Raw genomic sequence first — 9,291 nt, 5'->3', positions numbered from 1 at the left:
TGTTGGATGCTGTCTCCTCGCCTTTAGTTCAAAAATGTGAGCTTGTGATGTCCCATCAGCACTCTACTCCCAGCAGAACTCGGATGTGTCCACTGTTCAAGCAGCCTGTCTGCCTCCAGCCATTACGATGCCATTTTAATGCAGCGCCGTGTTCCTAATGGCTCCAGTCGTGAAAGCAGTTAATTACTGTCTCTCACTCGCACGGTCTCTCTTCCAACAGTCAGGCGGTCTAAAGGGAGACTTAACTGTGAAAGATTTTAACATTTACAATGAATACTCATGCTAAACTATATGTGATCCTGTAATGTGGAGCATGAGACGTTCCTGACAAGGGAAAGGAAATAGAGATGAAATGTTGTTGGGCAATGTAACCATGTAGAGATAAATACTTGGAAACGGCATTACTGTTTCAAACATTACTGTCCCATTGTACTTTGAAATTGTATGTTTGAAAATGGGAAGAAAGAAAGTCATACAATTTTTTGGGGGGGGGTTGGGGGGACTGTATCCCCAAATGTACACTTTTAACCTGCAACAATTTTTATGAAATCCTCAATATAAAAAGTTAACATTAAATCAAAATTGACAAAACTCAATTGTGTAATTGTTTATAAGGAGCCAAGCGTATCAGTGAAGAGACTGAGATGAAAATTTGAATATTTAATTAAATAATTTCCAAACATGCAGAATTAGACTTTCTGGCACAGTTAGATAGTAGAAATCTGAAGATGTTGCTAATCTTTCTAGAATATTAGCTTCTGTTGTTATTTCTCTGTAATGTGAATGTGTTTAGTGTTGTTCGTAAGAGAGCAATATTTTGATGACTAATGTTGTTTCTATGAATGTCTGTTTCATTTTAATCTCTAAAACAGACCATGTGGAAGACAGCAAGGCAGCACTGTGAACTCAAAAGCCTTCACCCACCTGTCACAGCCACAGGACATCATCACCCATTTGTGCCCGTGTGTGTGTGAGACTCCAGGAGGAACCCATGAGAGTCACATTAATAAATAATGACATACCTTATGCTCAAAACCACAAGACAATAAAATAATCTGATCTTGGCCTCACTCCAGGTTAAATATGAGCTTCAAATCCACATGTGCAAAGTCTGCAAACATCTGAGCCAGTGCCCTTATCAGGAACTGCTGTTGACCTGACCTCCGATTTAGTTCTGATTATTGTAGCACACTACATTTTGCCATCTACTGGTGAAAGACTGGCATAAGAATGCTAACACATTTAGCGCAGTGCCAATGTACTATCATTCAAGACAAAAAAGAAATAGTGAATATATGTTGTAGCCTATATACAACAAACGATTATTTGATTAAAGAATGACATTTGCAGAAATACATTTTGACAAGAAACTAAAATAGAAAATAACCTTTTCTCTCTACTGCTGTTTTCCACTGCACTTCAAGTTTTGACAACTATGATGCAAGGACGCCCTCTGCTGTATATCACATGGCAGTACATCCCCTTCACCTCAGAACGGAAACTGCTTAGACTTACAAGTCTTACTTTTTTTTCTTCTTCAAGATTGGTCATTTTATTTATTTATATATTTTTAAAGTCAGGTACATAAAAAGTTGATTGGTCTAATTTAAATCCGAAATGTAGGACTAATTAGCCCTAACTAATTGCTAATTGGTCAGACTAGTTCTTAAAACACCGTCTTAACATAGCAGCAATGTTTATGCAACTGGTCCCAGGTCAGTGCGGAATGGATCAGGAAGCTGTGTTGAATGGGCAGTGTTTCAGCAAAATAGTATTTCATTAGTCTGACAAATAAATGTACACATTTAGGTTAGCAGGGGTCTCAAACTTTTTTTTTTTTGTCAGCCAAACAAAATAAAATATTTACTTGAAGTACCCCCTGCGATTTTAAGTACACATTTCAATAATTTAACAAGACATTTACATTTTCATGGCTCTCTGATGTCAGTTAATGGTCACATGACGTGCATTTCAACCAAAATTATGCTGTGGTTATTTTGTCATATAGCCTATGTTATTTGAACTCTGATATGATATGATATTTTATTTCATATTAAAAATGTCTTCATATTGCTACTGCTTCTTCATATAGACATGCACAAAGACACACAGAACAAACCTGAAGGAAATACACTGAACAAAATTATAAACGCAACACTTTTGTTTTTGCCCCCATTTTTCATGAGCTGAACTCAAAGATCTAAGACTTGTTAGATGTACGCAAAAGGCCTATTTCTCTCAAATATTGTTCACAAATCTGTCTAAATCTGTGTTAGTGAGCACTTCTCCTTTGCCGAGATAATCCATCCACCTCACAGGTGTGGCATATCAAGATGCTGATTAGACAGCATGATTATTGCACAGGTTTTCCTTAGGCTGGCCACAATAAAAGGCCACTCGAAAATGTGCAGTTTTATCACACAGCACAATGCCACAGATGTCGCAAGTTTTGAGGGAGCGTGCAATTGGCATGCTGACTGCAGGAATGTCCACCAGAGCTGTTGCCCGTGAATTGAATGTTAATTTTTCTACCACAAGCCGTCTCCAAAGGCATTTCAGAGAATTTGGCAGTACATCCAACCGGCCTCACAACTGCAGACCACGTGTAACCACACCAGCCCAGGACCTCCACATCCAGCATCTTCACCTCCAAGATCGTCTGAGACCAGCCACCCGGACAGCTGCTGCAATAATCAGTTTGCATAACCAAAGCATTTCTGCACAAACTGTCAGAAACCATCTCAGGGAAGCTCATCTGCATGCTCGTCGTCCTCATCGGGGTCTCGACCTGACTGCAGTTTGTCGTCGTAACCGACTTGAGTGGGCAAATGCTAACATTCGATTGCGTCTGGCACTTTGGAGAGGTGTTCTCTTCACGAATGAATCCCGGTTTTCACTGTACAGGGCAGATGGCAGACAGCGTGTATGGCATCGTGTGGGTGAGTGGTTTGCTGATGTCAACGTTGTGGATCGAGTGGCCGATGGTGGCGGTGGGGTTATGGTATGGACAGGCGTATGTTGTGGACAATGAACACAGGTGCATTTTATTGATGGCATTTTGAATGCACAGAGATACTGTGACGAGATCCTGAGGCCCATTGTTGTGCCATTCATCCACGACCATCACCTCATGTTGCAGCATGATAATGCATGGCCCCATGTTGCAAGGATCTGTACACAATTCCTGGAAGCTCAAAACATCCCAGTTCTTGCATGGCCAGCATACTCACTGGACATGTCACCCATTGAGCATGGTTGGGATGCTCTGGATCGGCGTATACGACAGCGTGTTCCAGGTCCTGCCAATATCCAGCAACTTCGTACAGCCATTGAAGAGGAGTGGACCAACATTCCACAGGCCACAATCAACAACCTGATCAACTCTATGTGAAGGAGATGTGTTGCAATGCGTGAGGCAAATGGTGGTAGCACCAGATACTGACTGGTTTTTCGGACACCCCCGGAGCCCCCGAACACCCCCCAATACAGTAAAACTGCACATTTTCGAGTGGCCTTTTATTGTGGCCAGCCTAAGGAACACCTGTGCAATAATCATGCTGTCTAATCAGCATCTTGATTTGCCACACTTGTGAGGTGGATGGATTATCTCAGCAAAGGAGAAGTGCTCACTAACACAGATTTAGACAGATTTGTGAACAATATTTGAGATAAATAGGCCTTTTGTGTACATAGAAAAAGTCTTAGATCTTTGAGTTCAGCTCATGAAAAATGGGGACAAAAACAAAAGTGTTGCATTTAGATCCGTAAACTTCCATCACCACAAAGGAAGGCCCACCACTCCATTCATTCGATTGGACAATGGAAAAAAAGGCGAAAGACGTTGGGCGCTTTTCTGCTCAGAGTTGATTTTTTTTTCAACTTCAGGCGCTCAGATCGCTCCTACAAAACGCGAGGCGCAGCAGGCGGCTAAAATGTGAGGCGCCCGGGGTGCATAACAATTTAAAAAAGGAGCCTCTCACTGCAAAAAAATGTCTGATAGGATTCTGCCTTAGGATGCCATCTGGGACAGGGCCTAATTCACCCTTCACCTGGAGTTTGATTGACAAGTGATCTGACCAATCATAATCCGCCGAATCCGCCATTTTGTCCGACAAAGTAGTCAGGAGAGTTAGTAGATTAAAGTCGGTGGACTTGAACTTTGTGTATACATTGTGTATTGACGTCTTTCCGTGGTTGAAACAACATTCCTTCTGATGTTCATTCATGTTTATTTGATGCTATAAATGAACTAGAAGGAAGAAGTGATCGGCACCTTTAACTACAGCGATCTGTCACGACACCTTAAAGAGCCACAAAATGGTATTTATTGTTTAAATTTTTTACAGAAAAGACAAAATTTGAAAGTTGAGACTTTGTTTCATATTAAAAGTAACCTGCTCCTGTCTGTTGGCGCGTTGTCAGTGTCCTCTCTGCTCCGTATTTATGTAATTTTCACTGCGTGCACATAATGGCCCTGTCCCAAATGGCACACTTCAGATGCACTTTCGGTCTTGTGGACTTACAATGGCTGCCGCGTACACGTGTCCATTAAGTCCATGAAACTGTAGGGTGTTCAATTTGTCTTTTTAGGTTTTAGAAGGGTGCTCTCGAGCGCGCCTTTTGCACTGATGCGAGCTCTGCAGCAGACTTCTACCCGACAGTTAAAGTGGCGTTACGTCACGAAAGTGCGGACTCGTAGGAAGACCGCGAGTGCTTAGGGTGATATTTGGGACAGGGCCAATGGCATGAGAGCACCATTGCTTGTCGAATTTTACAACAGTAGCTAAAGAGGGCGGGCATTTGCGAACTGTCAATTAGAAAAGAATAATTTCGAGCAGCCATATTGTGATTCCCAACCACCAAAGGGCATCACTAACCCAAATGACCCGGTTTAGGAGATAGTGATAGCTGCAGGTCGTAATGGGTGTGCCGAAAGGTTGGGTCATGTCAAAAGGTAGACTATGCTACAACAGAATTGTACCCCTAACTCTAACCCACACCCTACCAGGCAACACAAAGCATACCACTCTATGTAATTGTACAGGAAACAGTAAACATGAACTATACTGCACCATGAACATTTGATTATAAGGATTAATAATCAAATCTAATATATAATATTAAATTCAATATACAAAAAAAAATACAATACTCAACTATACTACTATATTGCACTGTACTGTACTAAAATTAAAGGTTTTAAACAATGCATCCTTTTTCTCAGAACAAAAAAAAAAAAAAAAAGCTTTTTAAAAAATAGTTTTTAAGTCCATTCGCAACCGTAAGATACGGAAGAGGATTAGGGCCAAGCAATAATAAAAAAATAAAACCATCTCGAGATTAAAGTCATTATAATGCGAGAATAAAGTCGTTGTGTTTCGAGAAAAAAATAATTAAATTTCGAGAAAAAAAGTCGAAGTAATCGTGAGAATAAACTCATTAAATTTCGAGAATAAAGTCGTTGTGTTTCAAGAAAAAAAGTCTAAATGAAATGTAGAGAATAACGCATTCGATCAGTGTTCATTGCATAGCCTACTGATATCAACCTCATCGAGGTTTCGTGGTTTCCCAGGATACCATAAGACGCATTATTAATCGTTGTTGGTTGTGTACGCCTCCATCCACAGAATGTAACGACTGTAACCATCTATACAGCCATTAATGGCAATGCTGTACGGTTTTAATTTATAGCTGTCTAGTAAAGAACAATAGATACAGGTACTCATTTGTTCTGGCAGCCATCTCTCTTCTAAACTCAGCCCGGAGGTGTAGATAGACCTAACTATTAAACTTGTAGGGTTGTTTAACATGTATTGATTGATGTTGATAATGTTGTCGATGAAATTGGTGATTGTTATAGAAATCTTCCCCTGTCTTGCTATATTATTATTTTATGAGGAATTTTGTCAGATGTTTCTTTTAACATATGGCTGTTTGAAGGGGAGGCCTATTTATTTATTTATTTTCTATTTCAGAAATGGAGCATTTTATTCTGTAGCACTTAGGCCCACTTATTTATCTTCTCAATTCTCTTTTATACAATCAGAGCCTGTAACATTAAGTATTTTATGTATTTTCTGTTTTGCATTTGTGCATTTGTGTCTGTCTTATGTTTATGTCTTGCTGCAGAACCAATTGCCCTACGGGGACAAATAAAAGTCTAAAGTCTAAAGTCATATGCCAGAGTGCATTTGGGCCAGCGCAAGTGTACTGGCGTCTTCGCAAGCGTCTCCTTCGTCGAAATTCCACACCTTGAGGATCAACAAGTTTAATAATGCGTCTTATGGTATCCTGGGAAACCACAAAACCTCGATGAATTTCATGTTGGACAAAAGTGAGTACATCGCGCAAATTGGACTGATTTTTTCTTCTAAAAAGACCTAGCCGACCTAGACCTAAGAATGTTCTATTCTTTGTTACTGAAAGAAAGTCTAAAATATAGCTTGACTAAGTGATCCAACTCTGCCATGTCCTCTATCAGTAGGCTATGCAATGAACACTGATCGAATGCGTTATTCTCTACATTTCATTTCGACTTTTTTTCTCGAAACAACAGACTTTATTCTTGAAATTTAAGGAGTTTATTTTCACGATTATTTCGAGGTTTTTTTTCTCAAAATTTAACAAGTTTTTTCTCGAAACACAACAACGTTATTCTCAGAATTTAATGAGTTTATTCTCAAGATTGTATTTCGAGTTTTTTTTCTCGAAATTTAACGAGTTTTTTCTCGAAACACAACGACTTTATTCTCGAAATGTAATGAGTTTATTCTCAAGATTGTATTTCGACTTTTTTCTCGAAATTTAACGAGTTTTTTCTCGAAACACAACGAGTTTTTTCTCGAAACACGAGTTTTTTCTCGAAACACAACGAGTTTTTTTCTCGAAACACGAGTTTAATCTCGCATTATAATGACTTTAATCTCAAGATGGTTTTATTTTTTTATTATTGCTTGGCCCTAACCCTCTTCCGTATATTACATTTCCGTATATTACGGAAGAGGATTAGGGCCAAGCAATAATAAAAAAATAAAACCATCTCGATATTAAAGTCGTTATAATGCAAAATTAAACTCGTTAAATTTCGAGAAAAAAAGTCGAAAATACAATCTTGAGAATAAACTCATTACATTTCGAGAATAAAGTCGTTGTGTTTCGAGAAAAAACTCGTTAAATTTCGAGAAAAAAGTCGAAATACAATCTTGAGAATAAACTCATTACATTTCGAGAATAAAGTCGTATCAGTAGGCTATGCAATGAACACTGATCGAATGCGTTATTCTCTACATTTCATTTCGACTTTTTTTCTCGAAACACAACGACTTTATTCTCGAAATTGAATGAGTTTATTCTCACGATTATTGCGACTTTTTTCTCGAAATTTAACGAGTTTTTTTCTCGAAACACAACGACTTTATTCTCGAAATGTAATGAGTTTATTCTCAAGATTGTATTTCGACTTTTTTTTCTCGAAATTTAACAAGTTTTTTCTCGAAACACAACGACTTTATTCTCGATATTTAATGAGTTTATTCTCAAGATTGTATTTCGACTTTTTTTCTCGAAATTAAACTGGTTAAATTTCGAGAAAAAAAGTCGAAATACAATCTTGAGAATGTTTTTTATTTTTTATTATTGCTTGGCCCTAATCCTCTTCCGTAGTAATATACACTCACCTAAAGGATTATTAGGAACACCTGTTAAATTTCTCATTAATGCAATTATCTAATCAACCAATCACATGGCAGTTGCTTCAATGCATTTAGGGGTGTGGTCCTGGTCAAGACAATCTCCTGAACTCCAAACTGAATGTCAGAATGGGAAAGAAAGGTGATTTAAGCAATTTTGAGCGTGGCATGGTTGTTGGTGCCAGACGGGCCGGTCTGAGTATTTCACAATCTGCTCAGTTACTGGGATTTTCACGCACAACCATTTCTAGGGTTTACAAAGAATGGTGTGAAAAGGGAAAAACATCCAATATGCGGCAGTCCTGTGGGCGAAAATGCCTTGTTGATCCTAGAGGTCAGAGGAGAATGGGCCGACTGATTCAAGCTGATAGAAGAGCAACTTTGACTGAAATAACCACTCGTTACAACCGAGGTATGCAGCAAAGCATTTGTGAAGCCACAACACGCACAACCTTGAGGCGGATGGGCTACAACAGCAGAAGACCCCACCGGGTACCACTCATCTCCACTACAAATAGGAAAAAGAGGCTACAATTTGCACGAGCTCACCAAAATTGGACAGTTGAAGACTGGAAAAATGTTGCCTGGTCTGATGAGTCTCGATTTCTGTTGAGACATTCAGATGGTAGAGTCAGAATTTGCCGTAAACAGAATGAGAACATGGATCCATCATGCCTTGTTACCACTGTGCAGGCTGGTGGTGGTGGTGTAATGGTGTGGGGGATGTTTTCTTGGCACACTTTAGGCCCCTTAGTGCCAATTGGGCATCGTTTAAATGCCACGGCCTACCTGAGCATTGTTTCTGACCATGTCCATCCCTTTATGACCACCATGTACCCATCCTCTGATGGCTACTTCCAGCAGGATAATGCACCATGTCACAAAGCTCGAATCATTTCAAATTGGTTTCTTGAACATGGCAATGAGTTCACTGTACTAAAATGGCCCCCACAGTCACCAGATCTCAACCCAATAGAGCAGCATCTTTGAGATGTGGTGGAACGTGAGCTTCGTGCCCTGGATGTGCATCCCACAAATCTCCATCAACTGCAAGATGCTATCCTATCAATATGGGCCAACATTTCTAAAGAATGCTTTCAGCACCTTGTTGAATCAATGCCACGTAGAATTAAGGCAGTTCTGAAGGCGAAAGGGGGTCAAACACAGTATTAGTATGGTGTTCCTAATAATCCTTTAGGTGAGTGTATATATATATATATATATATATATATATATATATGTATATGTATATATAATTTTTTTTTTTTTTTTTTTTCTGTAAATGGGACAGGGGCGTTTTTTTTATATACACATTGTCGGGAAGGCTACTTTGGATATGTAATAGGTTACTATTTCAATTAATTTATTAAAGTAATGTAACTGATTACATTTGATTACTTTTTGATTACTTTTTGATTACTTTTCTAATTTCCAGCGCTGGTATGCATTTTTATCACTCGCCATGGTGGCAACAGATTGTAGCCTAAAGAACCAATTAAAAGCATCAGAATAGCATCACTTTACTAAATGGGCTTTAAATGACAGGAAGCATCACGCACATCAAAAACAAGTAAAGCAACAAATTAATATTACGGTATTCAAC

The sequence above is a fragment of the Abramis brama genome (genome assembly GCF_963993115.1).
Source record: "Abramis brama genome assembly, chromosome: 2".
In the NCBI taxonomy this organism is placed as follows: Eukaryota; Metazoa; Chordata; class Actinopteri; order Cypriniformes; family Leuciscidae; genus Abramis; species Abramis brama.
The sequence above is the reverse complement of the archived record's forward strand: the minus strand, read 5'-3'. Positions refer to the sequence as shown.